The 20280-nt window shown below is 37.9% G+C and overlaps 1 long non-coding RNA gene across 2 annotated transcripts in view; it reads right to left on the reverse strand.

Annotated features, from left to right (window-relative positions):
• Positions 1 to 20280, reverse strand: part of LOC107314643 (uncharacterized) — a 108896-nt gene that overhangs the window by 66705 nt on the left and 21911 nt on the right. Inside the window, exon 1 of one of the 2 annotated variants that reach the window (XR_014946459.1) lies at positions 10375 to 10788. The exons of the other annotated variant lie outside the window; for it this stretch is intronic. This is a non-coding gene — a long non-coding RNA (uncharacterized LOC107314643). Of the gene's footprint in view, positions 1 to 10374; positions 10789 to 20280 lie in introns of those variants that run through there. 2 annotated transcript variants of the gene reach the window in all.

Consider the following 20280-nt stretch of genomic DNA (forward strand, 5'->3'; position numbering starts at 1 on the left):
TAGGTCATGGTTTCAGAGTAGGCTGTATTTGGAACAGAACACAGGGATAAGAGGGCTCTGTTCTCAGGCTGGTGAAAGCCTGTTCCGGTTGACAGAGATTATGTTAACAGCTGCTGTGCTGGAAGTCTGGCAAAAAGGGAAACCTTCTCCTTCCCTTCAAACACATTATATATGTATTATATATACTCAGAGAGTAGTGACTGTATTAGCCAGTGAGTTTCTGTCACAATCATGGTCATCACACTCTGTACATGAATAGTCATGGCTAAGAAGGGGGATAATTCAGATCTTATTTATAGTCTCCATTCTTATATTCTGGCAAGAAGATCTGAGGACCATTACCTTATAATGTTAAGCAGTGTTCCTTCTCATAGAGCAGATACCACTTCCAGTGCAAATACATGTGCTTACAAGCTCAATGTTAGCTGTCAGTAGGTACTCAAGCATGAAAAGTTAACATTTGCTTTCTATCAGGATTCACGTGACTAGTGCTCAGTGGCTTGAGTGTTACAGAAAAGTGAGTACAGAAGGTCCTTGACACCAAACTAATAAAGCTTTTCAATTTCAAATAAAACCTTACAGATGTTTTGGCATTTCCCCAATACAACTTAAAGAAAATAACAAAAACAAGCCAGTAGGTAGGTAGTAAGCTAATTAGAAATGGCTTCTAGTTGCACTTAAGTTCAAAACTTACTCCTCTGGCAGCTGACTGAAAGCCACAACCAGTTAATGTTGCATTCTGTGCTACTGAGGACACAGTTCTGTCAGTTTCCCCAGAAAATCCAGAAGGATTCAAGGCTTGTTCTGTACTTGTTTACAACAGCAAGAATACAGAATTTTAGCAGTCCATAAAAATAAGTGGGCAAACCAATAGATCAGATCAAGTATGGTTTTAAAGTTTTCCTCCCAAGTCCAGAATAAGGCCTCTAAGACGATTAGGAACAAGAGCAAGTGGTCTGTAAGAAGGAGCTGAGGGAGAAGTGTTTATCTAGCCTGAAGAGAAGGCTAGGGTGGAACTTAATTGCAGTCTTCCGTTACCTAAACACAGGTCACACAGAACACAAAGAAGATGGAGACAAACAGAAAAGTGGATAGGAACCAGGCATTCACTTCTTCCTAATACAAGTAAGAGAGTCTAACAAAAACAAACAAACAAACAAAAAGAAACAACAAAAATATGGTTATTCATAAAACAGATGCCAGATGATTTAAATGCTTTCCAAGCAAGGGCACTCCAGTACCTCACACTTCAAAAAATGCACTGCAAGTTATTAAACAAGCGCAAAACATGAGGCCCAGGGATTCTGAGCTGAAAAATGGAGGCTAGGAGAAAGGTAACTTAGATATACCATATATTTGCCCTGATCTTATTCAGTGCTGAGGCTTACCTCTGCCGTTGGACAAAGAATGCTAGGTAAGATAGATCTCTGGCCATAATCATTGCTGACAGCCTTGCAAATAACATCTTACAAGGTTCCTGATCCTGCATTGGTCATAGCTATGAAACTTCTGAATTTTGTGCACCACCAAGAAAAAGATATCTTCATATCTTGGTTAGAATCACTTGAGATCTTTCTGAGACATTCCAGTAACACACATCTGGGGCACCTGGATATCCTACAAAGAACCTGTGACTGAGGCAGTATTTTGGTCCACATTCTGTGATATCAGGCAGTAACATTTCTTTATCTTAATATTTTAAATGCCATAAATACATACAGATCAGAACACAAAACACCAAAAGATGCAGCAACGTGAATAAGACTAATAGAGATAGGACAATTAGTGAGACTAAGATCTCAGCCATGGTTTAGATAAATAAATCATTGTTGATTTATAGTATATCCTCTGCCATAGCAATAAAAGTTACAAAAGGCTGTGTAGCTAACAGATCTTACAGACATGATGAAATATGATTAAACATACGAAGCAAGTAAAAAAAGATCACGCCAAGTACTGAATGTATGCTAAAACAAAGTTCATGCCAATTGTGTTAATATACAACTGCTGCCACTTTTACTTTATTACAGTGGGATCGACAGAGATGTTTGTTATAGATGAATAGAGCTGATTATTGCTGATTACAGATGCACTAATTAACGCAGTTTTATTTGTTCCAAAACTCTATTAATAATCAATTCTGAAAGATTTGGGCAGTCATGTGCAATTTGACATAGTTTTAATCACCAGAGTAAGACGTGGCAGTCCATTTAGAAAATAATGAAGAGACAAAAAAGAACAACAAACCAAAACACACACACAAAAAAAAACAATCCAAAAAAACACCAACACAAAAACAGTTGGCAGAGAAACAGTGTACCTAAAATAGGCCACTTTTCAATCTAAGCAGCTTGCTAATCACCTTCACCATTCTGACAGTTCAGACAATGAGGATTTAGAGTTCAGACTATAAAACAATGCTTAAATAGAGGTGTAAAACTGTGCCAAAGCTCTTTTGCATATGAGCCAAGGAGGCCACACTTGGCCTTGTAGAAGCATACGTTAAAAACTTGCACTGAGTGACTCAAAGTTAACATTAAAATCAATTGTGTGTCTGGAAACAGCTTCTCTTTATCTGTGAAAGGACCAATAAGGCACACTCGGGAGCTACTGAGGGATTTGTACCTTTGCTGTTCTAAGAGTTATGCCAGCATTTACTTCTCAAACATCCATGAGCCAGAGACCTACAATGTGACTTCAGATCTCATTACCTTCCCCATTTCTAGACAAACACACAAACATGTATTTATGCAATTCTGAAGAGAAGTTCGTTGCACTGAAAAGCTCTCAAAGATTTATATCTTAAAAAAGAAACAAAGCAATTCAGGCCTGAAGAAAAGCCCTCAGCAAGTCCACAGTCTGCTCCTCTACTATCTGTTAGCATTTCCAAAGAGAAGGAAATCGTCTAAGACAAGCTACTGGGATTTCCACAATACCAGCAAAATTTTTCTCTCAAATGTTCCAGGGGGGCTTTCACAACCCTCGGTAGGCATAATTTTATTACCCTCAAAAATGTTTGGTTTTTATCCAACTATCTGTGCAGAGATGAACATAAGGCATCATTCCAATCGCAGAGACACAGGTATTCTGTCTCAAAGACTTCCGTAAACAAAATAAAACTTGACAGTGAAGCTCTGAACCAGACACAAATTGGATAAGCTGATCCTGTAAAGTTCTTTGAAATAATTAAATACAAGGAAGGCAAATGTCAATATTTACCTGAGTATTTACAGCATGTTATCCTGATTTGTTTTTCACACTAGTCTGACCTAGTTATACACCTATGTACAGCAACATATCTGCATTAGGCCTGCAAAGCCAATTCTGCTTCTGCAGAAGTAACCTTTTGTCTTCCAGGCAATTGCATAGTAGAAATATAATGGAATAAAACACTGTGCAACATTCTTTCCTCTCTCAATCACCTACAGCACCCCATCCTCCAATAAAGTTTTCTTCAATAAAATTCCTTTAAGATACATGAGAGACTGTAAGAAGTAACCACAGATGATATTAAGCTGAAGAATCCAGACTGAAGAATCCCACTAAACAGAAAGCAAGAGTGAAATCCAGTGTCTAAGAAAACCGCGTAAGATTGTGCATGTTTAAGGCACAGAAACCTGTGTCTACTGCTGACTGGCCTCCCACTTTACCTCTGTTTATGTAATGAGCAGGTCTCACCAAGCCTGTCTCTCTTTACATCCTTAGTCTTTCTGTACGCTATGCTTGTCATTCACTTCCCTTATTCACAGCAGAAATGAAACAAATTATTATGGAAGGGAATGTGCACCCCTGACACTTTGGTGACTATGCCACTGTCATTTATGGACAGTGTACCCTGGGAATGACCCTTGAAACCAGGATACCTTGTCGCTTTATTAAAATCCACCATAAACATGCTTCACTATATAGGGCCATAGACTTTGGTACCTTGGAAGATTAACCCCATCTGTTAGAAGCTGTTTTTCTTCTTTAGCTACACAAAAGAGACGTGAGACAAAATAGCAAAACAGGATGCAAGATGGCAAGGTATATTCTGGATTGACAAGCAAAGTGCATAAAGGGCAAGAGGGCTGGGGTAGCTGTTATCTCAGTGGAACCATGCCTCATGGTACTAAGCCATCACTGGAGCAGTGCTTGAAGAGCTGCAGTCTGTGGAAAGCCCATGCAGAATGAGTTTGGGAAGGATGGGATGCTGTGGGAGGGAACCCCGTATGCAGCAGGGTCAGAGAGTGCCTGTGGAGGATCTGAAGAATTGAATCTCTATGAGCTGACCAAAGCTCCCATTCAACTGTCCTGCTTGGGTGGTGGGGGGCAATTATGAGAGGTTGGTTGGGGGAGATATTTTAATTGCTTTTAGTTCTTACTGCTTTAGTATGTCATTAGTGTAATTTATTGCACACTGCTCATCTCCCTGTGCTAAGTCTTTTGCCTGTGACAGTAACTAGTGAGTAACCTTTTGTTTCTTATCTCAACTCCAATTTTTTTATTTTTTTTTTCATGTTTTCTCTCCGAATTCCTATAGGGACAAAGAATGAGAGAGAAGCACAGTGGAGCTTAGTTAGCCATTAGTGTGACACCACCATACTCAGAAATTTATAATCAAACAAATATGTGCTTATTATGAACCTAGCACTGATGGGCTGTGATTTCCACTCAGCCTCTGTGAACTATAATAAACAGTAAGAATAAACAGTGACCAGCAACAAAATGCTACAGAGACTAAAGAGAAATTTGGAACTGAAGCCAAATAGGTATGAAGTATCATTCAGAAAGCAAAGATAAACTGATTGTCTCTGAATGGATCAGAGCCTAATGATCCCCAAAATGTAGGTATCACAGGCTGGAATGCAGCTAATACAATAGAGAACAGTTTAAAACTGGTAAAAAACAGCATGCCAACACTGACCGTAGGGCAGTTTAAACTAGCAAATGCAATTAACTTCTAAATCCAGTTGGAATACCAGGATAAAACTCCTTGGCATTGATAAGGAATGCTATGGGATCCATACTGACAGAGTTCCATTAGAGGCTCTGTTTCACCATACAGTAAAGCAGTGTTGAAACACATGCAACCACCCATTTCAGTGATTATATCATGAAGTTTGCAAAACTACTAACAATGTACAAGCATACAGGTGCATAATTTTAAGTAAAAGCAACTGACTTATTAAATATTTGGTTCATCGCTGTACCAACAGCCAAGGTTAGGAACTTACATTTTTCCCTCATTCTTTCAAAGTTGCTGACAGAATATTAATGCTGGTTTGTTCTGGGATTGAGTTAATTTTCATAATATTGCTGTGCTTTGGATTTGTGATGAAAACAATGTTGGTAACACACTGATGTTTCATTTACTGCTGAGCAGCACTTACAGTCGAAATATTTTCTCACATTGCTTTGCCAATGAGAAGGATGAATGTGCATAAGTGGCTGGAAGAAGACACAGCCAAAACAGCTGACCTCAGATGACCAAAAGGATATTCTGTATCATTACAGACACTATGCTCAGCAATAAAGTTGGGGGAAAAGAGGGAAGAGTGGATGATCATAGCTATGGTGTCTGCCTTCCCAAGTAATGATTGCACATGATGAAGTCCCGCCTCCCTGGAAATGGCTCAACATCTGTGTACCAATGGCAAGTTGTGAATTAATTCCTTATTCTGCTCTGCTTGCATGCCCAGCTTTTTCTTTGTCTATTCATCTGTTTTCATCTGAACTCATAAGTTTCCTCACTTTCACCTTTACACTTCTCCTTCATGTCCTCCAGGAGGGGAAGTGTACAAGTTTAGCTGCCTACCATGGATAAATCACAAGAATGCACCACGCAAAAGTTTGAAACGGAGTGCATCTTTTGTGCATAAGCACTTTATCTGGCTGCCAAACTCAGAGAGTAGTGAGGCCCAGGCTGAACCAGAGAAGCTGTGGGTGCCCCATCCCTGGATGTGTTCAAAGCCAGGTTGGAGGGGGGGGCTGGGGCAGCCTGAGTTGGTGGATAGCAGCCCTGCCCACTGCAGGGGGGAGTTGGAACTGGGTCAGCTTTAGGTCCTTTCTAGCCCGAGCCTTTCTATGAATCTATGATCATCTCATTCTCCTCCTCTCATTAATGGTTTGTTACAAATCTTTGTCCAACATTTAATAATTCTGTGAAAAATAAACCAACTGTGGATCTTATATTGGTTATAGAAAGGTCTGAATTGTTTATAACTGAAGTAATTGCCAGAAATACTTGAGTGGCCAATTAGTAATATTTGTATTTGGATCTGACAGTTGGCCCAGAACTGGAAATTTATATTAGTTTCTACATAAAGACTGTAGTGCTCACAGCAAAAAAAAAACAACAAAAAACACATTCAATTTTAAAAAAAAATAAAAAATTCAAGAAAATATTGAGAATCACTGTCTTGAATGGAACATGCCTGATAGCTGGCCAGATAGTCATTAGCCAGAATTGCCTATGATATTTCCCTACTGCAGATTCAAGTACTGACTCTGCATTCCTCATACTACCTAAAGTCATGAATTTTTGTTGCACTCTGAGAAGTTCTAGACAAGTAATAGGAATAAACAATACCACACACGAAACCTATACAGATGCCAGCAAACTGTTCATATGTGCTCATAAGATTCCCACGTGCTGTTTGAGGACAACATTTTCTCCTTTTATACTCCACTTTTCCACAAGCAGTAAATTAACATCAAACTCATCTGGATTATCTTAAGAACTGTAAGGAAATTCTTTGAAACACTAATAGGTAAAGCAAGCAGTACAGTCATATACTGCATCTGATGTCCCAGAGAAGCATCTTCTCAAAGACAGTTAAGAAAAACATGTGCTCAGTCATCACTGCTTACCACATGAAAACTTGTGCCAAGATTAGATAATGGCTCCTGGGAAACAGTAGCACTCCTCATCTATTATTTCCTATGTATCCTCTACACAAGCCAAATGTAACCCAGTAGAATGAGGCACAAGAAGAAATTCTGCAATTTCAGGAATAAGAGCATGATTCTGAGTTGCTTCTGAAGTTGAACAGCCTGCTGCTACCAACGTACCTTAATCCTCCTTTCAGTAGCCATCTCCCCACCACTCAACTCCTACAAGACTCAGCTCCAAACTAAAGATGAGAACAGAGATAAAGAGCTGGAGAAACACTTGAAAGAATCATTGCAAAATAAAAGAGACAGAATAAAGATTGACAGAAACATCCCATAAAATCAAAAACGCATGTAAAACTTAGGCAAGCAACTCTTTAAGGAGCTGTTCTCCTCATCAGAATATCTATTTTGAAAGTAATAGCAGTTTCTAAATTATTCACATAGTAGTAAAGAACAAGTTAAGGTATAATTCTGGCCAGTCTCGTGCTTTTCCTTTCACTTGAATGATTATTAAGTGAACTATACTTTAAAATTATTCCATATTCTTTACTATAGATTGTGCTTTTAGGTTCCAAACCTGAGAAGCAGCTGTGTAGCCAAAGGTTTTTGGTTTGTTGTTTTGTTTTTGTTTTTTCCAGAAATTTAAAGTAACACCTTTAGCCCATGAAGAATGCATTCACACTTTCTTGTAATAAATTACAACAAAAGCTTATGTAAGTAGAGCATAAACTCTGAGGTATTTGTATCAGTAAGAAATAAAAGGAAGGCACTAAAATACTGTAATGCTTAGAGGGGTGTTTGATAGCTTTTTAAGTCAAGCATCATTTAAAACAGATTGTAATTAAGGATTTTCCTTTTTTTTATTACATATTAAGGTCTCTAAGAGCATAACTTCCATAAATAGTCAAGAATAAACTACATTCAGACCTACACATAAGCACATTTCTTGGCACAGACAAATGAAAACTGTGATTGCTGACATCTCTTTGAAGGAAGATTTTCCTTTTTTTTTTTTTTTTTTTTTTTTGTCCCAGCCCTTGTTTTATTTATATGGCTCTGAACACTTTTTTATTTTTAATTATCCTAAGGAAAAGAAGGGGTGCGGGGAAAAGAGATCTTTGTTTTCCAACTGAGACAGTGAAATACATTCCAAAGCTGCTTTTGTTTTTAATTTACAGAAGCTCTCATGTCTAATCTACTAAGCCAACAAATAATCTGTTTGCCAGGTTTTAGATGACAGTCATGAAAAGTGCATACAATTGCTGACTTTATTCTTTTTTAGGATACAGATTCATTCTCTGCCATAAACTTAAAAGGGTCTTTCACAGAACTTTTCACAATGAATTTATTTTTAGTTATGTGTTTTGTTTCCCAGGAGTTATTTCATTCTTACCCAGTCATTGTGCATCTCCAGCTCCCTTCCAAATAACAACAGAAGCATTGTGTTTGCCTGTATTAAAAATAGGGATGTCTAGGTCCCTATACTTTTCAAAAGGAAAAAGAAGGAAATCCAGAAGTGTGCTCCCTTTAAGAAAAATAATAATATATTTATATATATATAGTGCAGACAGGCAGTCCCACATATTTCCATATACAGAAAATGTCTCCATCCTTCTATTCCTTTAGAATACACTATATCCTACTCTTCATAATACTTAAAGGTAAATTTCATGGTCTATGATCTTAGAATCTATCAAGAAACTTCCAGATTAAGGGGAGGCTCTGGGGGGACCACAAAAACAAAGCATTTCTACACTGTTTTAGATTTCTTCTGAATAACGCATATACACACATGGAAGGCAGAAGCACTGCAAGGCAGTGAGATTCTAATGGAAGGCATGATCTGCTGCAAAGAAGTTTCGTCTGGTGCAGAGGAGTAAACTACCATATTTCATTATTTTCCTCCTCTTCACTCTGGCACATCGTCTTCCCCATTAGAGAACCATAAAATCTAACACAGTATTATCAGGAGGGAAAGAGCATAACTGACCTATCAGCAAGCTGTGTTTTGCCCAGATTTGCAAAGGCAATCCTAGGGCTCAGAATGCACCATTCTTCCAGAGATGCTGGATTTATCACTTGTTTCTCTCCTCTTGAAGGATATGGGGCAAGAAATTTATAGAATAAATGACTACACAACTAGTACAGTTCCTGTCCTAAAAGTAGCCATATGGGGTATTCAATTTATATTTAAAAGCAGAAACTAACCGGGAAAGACAGATAAAAAATATTCTGGGTAATAAATTCTTGTGCTCCAAGATGTACACAGAATGCCTCCACAGAAGAGCATATTTGGGATGGCTCGGGCATAAGGGGAAATCACAAGAAAAGCTTCCCATTAAGAGAACTGTAGAGGAGAGAAAGCCAAGCTGTGGGCTTAAACATGAACAACTCAAGTGCATTGCACTGCCATCACTCCTCACAGTACAATGACTGGAAAAAACCTAGTGTTGCCCCAGAATTTTCCACTATTTAATCCTTCACTCAATGCAGTTTAGTAAAATTAGATGGAATTATTTCAATAAACTGGTTTGCAGAAAAACTTTATCACATGCCACCATGACTGATGCATTTGCAGTGTTCAGCAGCTCACATGACACACTTGTACAAAGAATTTAAGACAGTATTGCAGTCCCACGGCCACCACTATTGGTCAGGCTGCTGCACCTTTCATTTATATTTTATTTCATCCCCTGCCTTTACACACCCCTTAGGGCACATGTTCTCCAAAGTGAGAACCGCTCCAATACAGTTTACATTACCCTACAGAACATTATAAAGATGCATGAAAATTGTCAAGCAAGGTGACAAGATTCACACCAAAAATCATCTTGTAAATCCTCCAAGATGTTGTCACAACAAACCGAGACGAAGCATTCTACCTCCACTGCAGCCAATAATGAAGAAGGTGACAGGAGAGTAAAAAGGGAAAACAAAGACTCCTACACACACTTGGGATGCTTTCAGATCCTCAGCTTTGCCTGTACTCTGGTTGTTAGATGATTTATGATCACTAGTTTCTACTGCCAGAGCAACCATTCACTTCAATTCTGCATGCTCCTTGATGGCTTGGTTACATTTTCACACATGCTATCATCACACTTTAACTGTAATAATCATCTGTTTGAATTGTGTTGTTACAGTACTATGCTGCCAGCCAGCTCTGAAATGCCCAATGCTTATGAACAGTTCAACTGCCTGAAATCAAGTCTAGAAACTCCCTTCTTAAAGTATTGCTTAACTTAGCCCTGCTTTACAGGGAGTGTTTATTCCCAAGACCTGAAAAGGGGAAAACACAATGGAAAGAAAGAATGCCAAAAAAGCAGCAAATTTGCATATAGACAAATGATTGCAGAATTACCAAAACTTAATAAATTCCCACTTATTAGTTCTACCAGTCACGGCATACTTCTGATTCACTGCAATTGCAAAGGAAAGTAGATTACTTTAAACCAGTTGTTAGCTTGAATTGTGATTTTCTAAGCTAGTACTTCTTACTTTCAAATTATGGTAGGGTAGAAGCATGCACACAAGCAGTCAGGAACAACTTCTTATGCAACAACTGCTTGACAGAAACTGCTGAATTCTGCATGTGAACAAATGTCTGTAAAATACTACACTGAGTAGTAAAAGTCCAAAAAGCAAGCAAAAAGTGAAACTTACTATGCAATGTGCTGGAGGGTAAAAAACTGAACAACGTTCGGTCAAGAAGCAAGCTTCTCATAAATATTTTCCTCTCTTAAAAACAGAATTGTTGCTGTCTTTTTAATCTTATGAAGGTTTTAGGAACATGATGTTCTGTGACTCTTACTGGGAAGTCTATTCTTTTTTTAGCTCAGATAAGAATGGCACTGCTGCGCAACCACTTTGTGGCACATGTGAAAACATCTGAGCAAGGCACAGAGAAATCAAGCTTCCTGCTTCTAAGCACTCTTCTCATTAACAAAAGCATCTGGAGCTAGTCTGGCACTAAAATACACTCCTAGGGGGATCACTAAACACAATTCCACTGCGTGGCACTAAGATAGTTCTGTATCACATTCAATTCAGAGCTGACAAAAACAAACAAAACAAACCCCTAGAGTCCTTTTCCCTTTACCCTGGTTCCAGGCCACGACCTTAGCAGTGATAGCACTACAACCACTTAATAAACAGGTTCACTGAAAAGAAGCTGGACCAGGGGGCACGTGGAACACTCACTTTCTTTCCTAATGATGGCTGTTTGCCAGTTCAGGTTACAGCATGGTCACAGACACAAGTAACAGAGCAGCATACAGCAACCCCTGGGCATCAGCTTAATTTGGTCCTGATACCCCAGCAAGCCCATCAAGGGACTACACTTTCCACATACCTCAAAAAGAAGCTGTAAGAGGATATGGGAGCAGTGTGGATTCCAAGAAAAAAGACCATTTTTGTAAGACTTTACAAACAAAACCAAAATACAACAGGCAACACTCCACTGATTTAAAAGCATAACAGACATAACAGACATAACATACCTTAACCCACTAAAAGAGTAAGTCCTTTAAAGAACAGATAGGGGAACAGTACTGAGAAATTAAGTTTCTTCAAAACACAAATGCAACAAATCAAAAATTAGAGGCAGTCTCAGTTTCTTAGTGAGTAAAAGAGCTGAACTCCTGAATTGTTCTTCAAGGAACTGAACTTACCAGCCTTGTGCCTTGATGATCTACTTGCTATGTCCCTGGACTGCCTCCCTGAGCCACAGTTCCAAGCCCCTCAGCATAAATACCCCTAAATACCCCAACTGACATCTCCAAAGCAGGACCCTTTATCTCATACTTCCCTAAATCTGACTATCCCATCTCCTCAGAATTTTCTCCTTTATCTTGCAGCCATTCTGAGTCTTTATGATACAACATATGCAAAGGTATTTATCACCAGCTAATACAAGATAGCTAGTGTGATAGCCTGATATGGAAGAACTTGACAGGCTAGTCTTCTAAGACTCTAGACTGTCACTTTGGCTGCTAACGGTGAAGACAAAGCCTGTTTATCAGGGAAAAAAAAAACACAAAAAACCAAAAAACAACAAAAAAAACAAACAAACAAAACACAACACACCATTTCCTTGTCTCATGTGATTCTTGCTTTGTTATGTTTCATAATGGATGAAGACTAAGGACTGTCCGGTCAGAGCTGAAGGCTATAAAATGAAATGCTTTGTGCTCTAACACCAAGTACTTATTATTTAGTGGCCCTCAACTATGTGATGATGCACTGAATTTCTAGGGAGGAGAGGGCAAAACTATATTCCAGCCCCTCCACAATATACACACACTGCCCTCACACATTCCTCCATCACCTATATGATTAAGCAAGCCTGAATAGTAACCAAAGTCTTAATATATTCAAGAGAGAATGAGAAGCTGCATGTTGAAAGAGGCACTAACTTGGATGGGTTGGTCAAATTATTACTAAAGTTGTTGTATTCTAGAAATCTCACAATGGAGAGAAGAATCCTTTTGATATTCACATTTCAAAGAGTTTGCTTTCGTGAATATTTTCAACAGAAGATGATAATGCTACTGATTTACAGACTGCATATAAACCTACACATGCATATGCACAAACATACATGCACAGCACATACATATGCATATGTAGAACTATCTGTAACAGAGGAAGAAATCCTTTTATTTTGTCTTTTGTACTGCTCACTCCAGGAATCTATTCTTGATCTTGACAGAACTGATAGTTTATAATGAATACTTTTCCAGCTTTTATGGCTGGCATCAAGGAAACACCTGGGAGTAAGATTTGTTCACTGCAGTTTTGTGTACATTATTTTTAAGCACAGTTACTGTTCTGTTTTCCTCTAATAAACATTTGTGTGTGTGTGTGTATAAATATTTCATTGGCTCAAATGAAAACAAAACAAAACAAGTAAACAAAATCTGCTGTGCTTCTGCAAATGGAGAGATAGATGAGAGACCCTGAAAGGATAAAGGAACCCAACTTAAGTCAGATAGGTCACTGACTGGGCTACAGATTTGCTATATGTCACATTTAATAATACCTTTTTTTCCCTCCAGGTACCTGCATAGATAGAGAGATGTTGGAAAAGGGACATAATTCCTTGGTGAAGTCCTGTTTGAAGCACTATAGTGGTACTTCAATCATTTTAATCTCTGTAACAAACCTGCTGAGATTTATAGTATATTCCTCCCATGTAATAGAAAAGAACTGATGCATTAAGAAGCTAAATTCCTACTGAGGGAGATACTGGAATTTCTGGGAGAGGACTAAGAATCTCAAAAAGAAGATACCAGCATTCCTATGTACAGCACATTTTCTTGCATCCATTTAATGCAACCAATACTAATCCCAGGAATAATATCAAGACAATGAAAACTAACAAACAAACAAAAAACAAACAACAACAAAACACAACCCAGATGTCCAGTTCAGTAAACACAGAGTATCTGAGCGAAAAATTTAGAGATACAATACCCCATTCATTCTATTTTAAGAAACCAAGTCAGCACAGCCAGATAACATTCACATTCTAAGCTGACGTGGTCAGACTTCCTTTGTCATAATGACATTTCTTCCTTCCTTCTTTCTCTGTATTTGTCCACTTGAGATTCAAAATCTCCTTGAATCTAGGTGCTATACTTAAAACTGCCTATTCCAGGATTTAAATTATTTCTAATAATAGCTATCGTTTCTAATAAATATTGTTTCTATAATAATTCCTAATAACTATTCCTATTTAAATTACTATAGAATAGAAATAGAGCTAGCCAAAAAGACACAAAGTATTTCACATGATCCTCTTTCAAAACCTTTGACTGGTTCTGTAAAACTGAATAGGGAAATAAAAACACAAATATCTTTGACAGATTGGATATCTCATAAAATTAAGAACATCTGTTCCACAGGTTCAGGCTTTGTTATTCTATCCTTAAGGAGAATTTGAAATTGAAAGTGAAAGTCCCAGTTTTCCATCTTCTTTTTATGAATGAAAAGCTAATGTTAAATAATAATAAAACAGAATCAATGACTAAGAAACCATATTTCACCTCTTTACAAAAGTATTAATTCCACATTGGTTGAAAACCTGCTGAAGAGTCAGTCCCTAGTCCACATGCAGATTAGATGGAAGGGGCTTGAAATAGCCAATGAAATGCTTACAAGAAAGCTCCAGTGCGTATGTAGTTGAAGAAAGCAATTATGGAGTCAGTAGATTTCAACATCCCCCATCCTGACATTCCAGCTGAGTGTGGAGAGGTATAGCATTCTGGAGAATGCTTTTGCTTCCTGCAGTACCCTGCATTTCAGTCTAGTCCATCTCTGGCAAAAAGCTTCACTGGAAGTTCAATCAATTCCACAGCTTCAAATGTATTTTAAAACCATCATAAATGAAAAACGGAATAAAGGGGAGCTTCTAATTCTGTCTCTTTATGAATACTTATGAAAATGTGCGGATCAAAGCCTCTTCCCCTTCAAGTAAATTTCAAGCCTCCTGTAGGACTCAAAGGAAGAGTATTAAAACTCACTTGATGTTTCAGATAGCACGAAGCATGTGTTCAGGCATTACTAGGCAATAGTTCTGCAAGAGGGTTTTTTCCTAATTTTTCTGAATTCCAGGGAATTGTCAGAGAAATAGAGCAAGGAGGTCTAATTGGTGCTTTCTCCCACCTCCACAATAGAGGAAAACGGTATTAGGAACACAGCAAACATTTCAAGCCATCTCCCTCATTACCTTAACAGCCAGCTCTAGCTACCCTAAACATGTGAAAAAATATGCTTAAAGAGAGAAACGTTCCCCTAATTAAATACAATCTCCTGAGCTTTCTTTGCTGAAATTCACTTGCCAATCTAGAATCTGCCAAAGCTTTCCCGCTCAAAGTTGTTGATTACATCAAAAATTTGTTCTGACACACTAGCTTCAGGTCATGACGCTTTACAGTCACTGCCATTATCCCTGGAAAATGGTTGCTCTTTTGCTAAGGGCTTGCCCACAGTTCAGCAATGTCAGCATTTTTTAACACCTCCAAAGCAAGGAGGGCAGACAAGATAATGACAGACCCACCTAACACATAAATTCAGGTGACATTCTGCACCAGCCTTTATCTTTCCTACTTATATTGAGCTGCTAAGCAGTTCAAGAAAAAAGTAAACTATGTGTACAATGTTTGCTCCTTATACAAGGCAGAGCTGCAGCAACTACCAAGGTCATAAATTTTGGGTGGTATTCTCTTTCCAGAGAGATAGAAGTGGAAGAGGAGGACATGGAAAGTAACTCAAAGAAATGGACCTAGAAATACATTCTTGGATGCTAGTTGGGACCAAGAAGTTGAAAGATGGTAATTAACTGAGGTTTAACTAAGAAATTCCTTCTGTGTAGGCACACCAGAGCTCCCACTAGGAGGGAAAACTAAGTTTTGTAATAATAAGCAAAAAGAGAACAGAACATGCTAAGTTCTAAAAAGATATCACCTCCTGATCTTCAAAACCCTGCTCAGATCTAGGGACAAGGCTCTCACAGTGGTTTTATGTTGGAATAAAAATAATGCATTTAGTACCACATCGACTTAACTCCCTCATACCAACAAAAACTCCAGCAAGAAGCTAGCCATGAATTTCTCAAACCAAAATAATAGCATGCCTATCTGGTGATAAAAGAGCTACTTCTTTTCACACTTAAGGACATTTATTTTAAAAAGAAAGCAGCAACTAGATGGGAATCTCAAGAGAAGGTCATTATCCAGTCTGGCACAGACACGATGCACAACTTGAACAAAATCACTTCATCTGTGAGTCTTAGCTTCCCAGCTGTAAAAACTGAACAGCAGATCATTTACCCTGTTCTTTGTCTCATTTACATAAGCAATAATTGCTGAAGGGCAGGGGCCTTCTCTTACTATGGATTTGTGCAGTGTTTAATATAATAGAGACTGGAACACAGCAGAGCCTCTAGGAGTTAACAAATGCAAAATTGCATTGTCCCATGTTAACTATGCCTTCCCATCCTTCAGAGCTTATTACAGCAATAGCCAAAAGATTTATTATCCTCAATAATAATTTAATCCCAGAAATAAAGGGATCAATAAAAGTATCTATTGATAATTGCCCGTCATCTACACATGGAAGGAGGAAAGACAACAGTACGTGGGAGATGGAAGGGAAACAGAAGATAAATGTGTCTTTGGTGAATAACTGATAGTGAAAAAGCTCCTAAGAAATCTCAGTTCTGCAGCTCTAAAATGCCCACAAAAAAGAAAAGTTTCTGTAAATTTGCATTAATAAAGAACCATCCTCTTGCTTTGTCTGGCAGGAAGAACAACCTTTTCTAAGAGAGAAATGCATGACAATCTAGAAATCCTATTAATAACATTAGAGTCCTGAACTTTAATGTATTAATGAATGGACGTGCGCCCATGCTGTAATCATGAATTTCAGCATTGCCTTTGATGCTTCATTGGGCACAAAGCTCTTACAAAATGTTTGAAGTGTCTGGCTGTGTAATAATGATTTATAATTCTCTTGAACCAAAGCAAAATTTGCTAGTAAAAATCATTTTTGAAATAAAAAATAAATTGTGACTGGAGGGTCTGGGTTTGTTTCAAAAAGAGATCACCCACAAGCAGCAAATTATTTAAAAAGCCACTGGTTCTAGTGTTTTGCGATAGGGAGCATGCAACTCAGAATTTCAAAGTACTGTTAATTAAGATCAGTTTATTAAAATGTCAATCTTTTTAACCAAAAAATTCTCCACTATGAATACTAGCTGCAAGTTCCCTCAAGTTCAGCTTTTTTATGAAGAAAACGTGGGTGTTTTCTTTTTTTTCCTTTTACCATATATTCAACTTTATCCCTCTTACTACAACCACCCATTATTTTTTCCTCTCTTGGCAGTCTGTCATCTTCGTAAATCAGTTTGCTAATTCCTGCCCCTCCTCACCCCTCATCCTATTGGAAAGATCTATAGCTTTAGGTTTAAACATCCATGCTTAGTGTTACAAAGCAACAAACACAAACAAACCACAACTCTACACATTTTATTTCATCTTCTTCAGATCATTCTACCCACTGGGGCAGGAATGGAGAAAATGAGAACAACTTAAAACACTAGCAATATTCTCATTCCCTTCTTGAAAACATAATGGCTGTGAGATAAGCTGTTGAGTCAAGCAGTTAATTGTTTAAGGTTTTCAGTCAGGTTGATCTGCTCATACCAGCTATGGACCAAGCAGAGGAGAAATCTACCCTGCTACGTATTAAGGTCCAACCTCAAATAATGCTAGACTGGGAAAATAAACTGAATATATTCCCAGGTAAGCAGCATTCACAGGTGGGCACAGACTCCCATGTTAAATTTTGCTCAAAACCCATCAGGAAGAATCTGATAAAGCCAAGAGCAAGCTTTACCCCAAACTAAAAAAATGTGTAGGCATTCCCAAAGCCACAAATAGCACATAACAGTGTAACCTGTAAGCACCTGAAACTAAATCCCAGGTGTTGGTGTCACAGCAGTCACTTCACTGAGACTATTTCGTTGAGTATTTCAGAATTTTATTTTTAAAATGGGCATTTCATTTTACTGTTTTTTGGTTGTTGTTTTTTTGTTTTTTTTTGTTTTTTTTTTTTTCCATTTAGAGTTTTCACTGGGGTCTTCCCCATACAGACCAAGGGTAACTATCCAGTTATTACTGAGTTAGAGCAAAAAGGATCTCAAGATAAATACACCTATTAAAGAACTTTGAAAGTTAACCAAAGAAGGAAAGAGCAATTACAGAAGAAAATAAAGAGGAAGAGGAGTGAATGGCTGAGAACAAAAAGGCAAGAAAGTCAGCAAAAAGGTGTAAAGAAGAATGATGACATCCCTGTAGGGCCCCCAGGTAAACCAACATGCTACAAGAAAGGCCATCCTCTCCTAACAAAGCACGGAAACTAAACTGTATTAAAATTCTGGTATGAAGACTCAGAACATACTTGCTCTTTTTCAGGCATACCAGGGAGGTGGGGGATACTGCCCTCAGATTTAAACTGATTTTAGATACAAGTGTTCATTAATTTGTGTTTCTTGAAAGTATCTTCAAACAGCTTATGCCTCAAACTGAAAGTAACCTTGGATTTTTGACTGCAAATTAAAAATCATTTCCTCAAATTTCCTTAAAGGGGTGTTTTTCTAATTTCAATACTTAGAGTAAGCATTACGATTTCTTTTCTTTCTTAACCTGGGAATTTATTTTATATGTCAGAAGATGCTGTAATGCTGCAGAAGTTTCTGCAAAACAGAAGCACCAAGCAGCGTTTTCTAATGATGTTTGCAGATTTAGGCCTGAAACAGCAGACCAAGAGATATCTGTGGACCACCACAACGGAAGAAATTCCTGTGATATGTAACTGTGAACAAGAGTTACAAAGTGTTCTGACAAAACCAGTGTAAGACTTGGGAATTTCACACATCCTGATGACCATAGCAACTTCAGCCTGTTACACAACACAGTTTTCAGGATGGTGAATTTTCTACACTTTATGTCCAGGGAACACAATGAGGAAATGAGGGTAACTCATGTCTCCAACTTCTAAGTCAGCTGTCTTCATCAACCTGAGGTCAACAGCCACTGGACTCTGTCTAAAGTTTCCAGTACAATGCTAGAAGGGTTACTGGGCTTTGCTTAAGATAGCATACTATGGAAACAGTTGAATGCTTTCAGATGGATCAAACTGTGGAGAGCATAATCATGGTACAGATTTGTAACATCTTCAAAAGCTTTTCTTTCATACTGTTTTGGGATTTTTAAATTTAATTTAATTTTTAACTCCAGAAGGAAGGAAAGCAAGTAATACATTGAAGAGACAAAGAATTTAAGGAATTGGTGAAAAAAAAGAAAAAATCATCTCATTCCCAGGATCTGAAGAAACAAGCTTACTGTACTCACAAGTCCACCTACACCACAGGTAGTATCAGTTTATTTCCACCTAGATGTTAAACTGAGGAAACCTGAACAGATTCGGCTGCTCTGTGTATCTCTAGAAAAAGTGGAAAACTACTCCCTCTTTCAAAAGGGATAGCATGAGGTACAATGCTGTAATACTTGCAGATTCTAGGTAGAATGTATTGGCGCTATACAAATTTAAGTATTATTCTATTATTACCTTTTTAACACCTAGTTAAACATTACTTAACCCACTGGCATAAGCCCAATACATCCCCATTAAGTTAAATATTGCTAATGCACTATTGTTTAAATTAAGCAGTAGTCTAAGCAGCAGTAAATGTCATTCACTGTCATTAGGCTAAATTGGTTCCCCAGGCAACATACTAGGAACGCAGGTGTCCTGATTACATGGGTCCTCATTAAATATAGTACACAATATTTCTTCAAAAAATGGAACTCAAGCTTATTGTGACAAAGAACTCCTCTGTTGCTCTTTGCAGCACAGGAAGATGCACAAACAACTAACAGAGCACACACATTCCCACCGCCCTGCAGAAACTGCCATATCCCTTTGCAGAACAATGCCAGTTGTGCCGTAGCTCAATCACAGGCCCTTTAGCACAGAAGTTCTTCCAAGATAGAGAACTATCTGAGAACAAGTAACTATTGAAGCCCTGCATCCTCCTGCAGAGAGCTCTTTATGTGACTGAAACCTTGAAGCAGATAAGGCTCAGCACAGACGGAACTACAGCTCCTATAGCAAATTGTGGGACCAGAGCTTGAGATGATAATCACTTGCTACTTATCAAGGTCTGTGTCTTCTATGAAGACCTTGGTTTACCTCAGGGGTCTAAATAATACTGACATATACAGTATCTTACACATCTGAAGAATTACAGATAAGCTGCAATACACATTTGTGTTCCTATTGCATTTTTCAGTTACTAATGTGACTAAATAGCTTTAAATACATTAGTTGTTGAATAACTATAAAACAAACAAAATAAATTTACACAAACACTCCCTTTCATTATTTTTTCCCCTTAAAAGGAAAGGCATTAAAACATTGACTTCAGTATTTTCACCTCCGTTCAATAAAGGATTTATGCATTAGAAAAGTTAAGAAGTGATAGTAACACTGAGAAACACAGAACCTGTTCCTGTTAGTGATTACTTTATAGAACTGAAGGACAGCTGGTAATCTTTACCTCAGGGCTAGCAATTCAATATCTAGTTCAGGGTTTTTTCTTTTTCCCTTGGCAATATGAACACTATATATCATCTATGTAATGCAACACACTTGTGTTCTTCTGCTGGACCCAGAATTTAGATTAGTAACAGAAATATGAGTTACACTAGTTAAACAATATAGATGTCATACATTAAAACATTAGTTTTACTCATTGTCCCAGTACAACCTTTTAAATAGGATATTTCTCAACCCAGAGAGGCTATTGCTTCCACACAGACCTCTCTAATAAAATTATAT

Source organism: Coturnix japonica, chromosome 5, assembly GCF_054131305.1.
Source record: "Coturnix japonica strain WE chromosome 5, WE-NBRP24, whole genome shotgun sequence".
Classification (NCBI taxonomy): domain Eukaryota; kingdom Metazoa; phylum Chordata; class Aves; order Galliformes; family Phasianidae; genus Coturnix; species Coturnix japonica.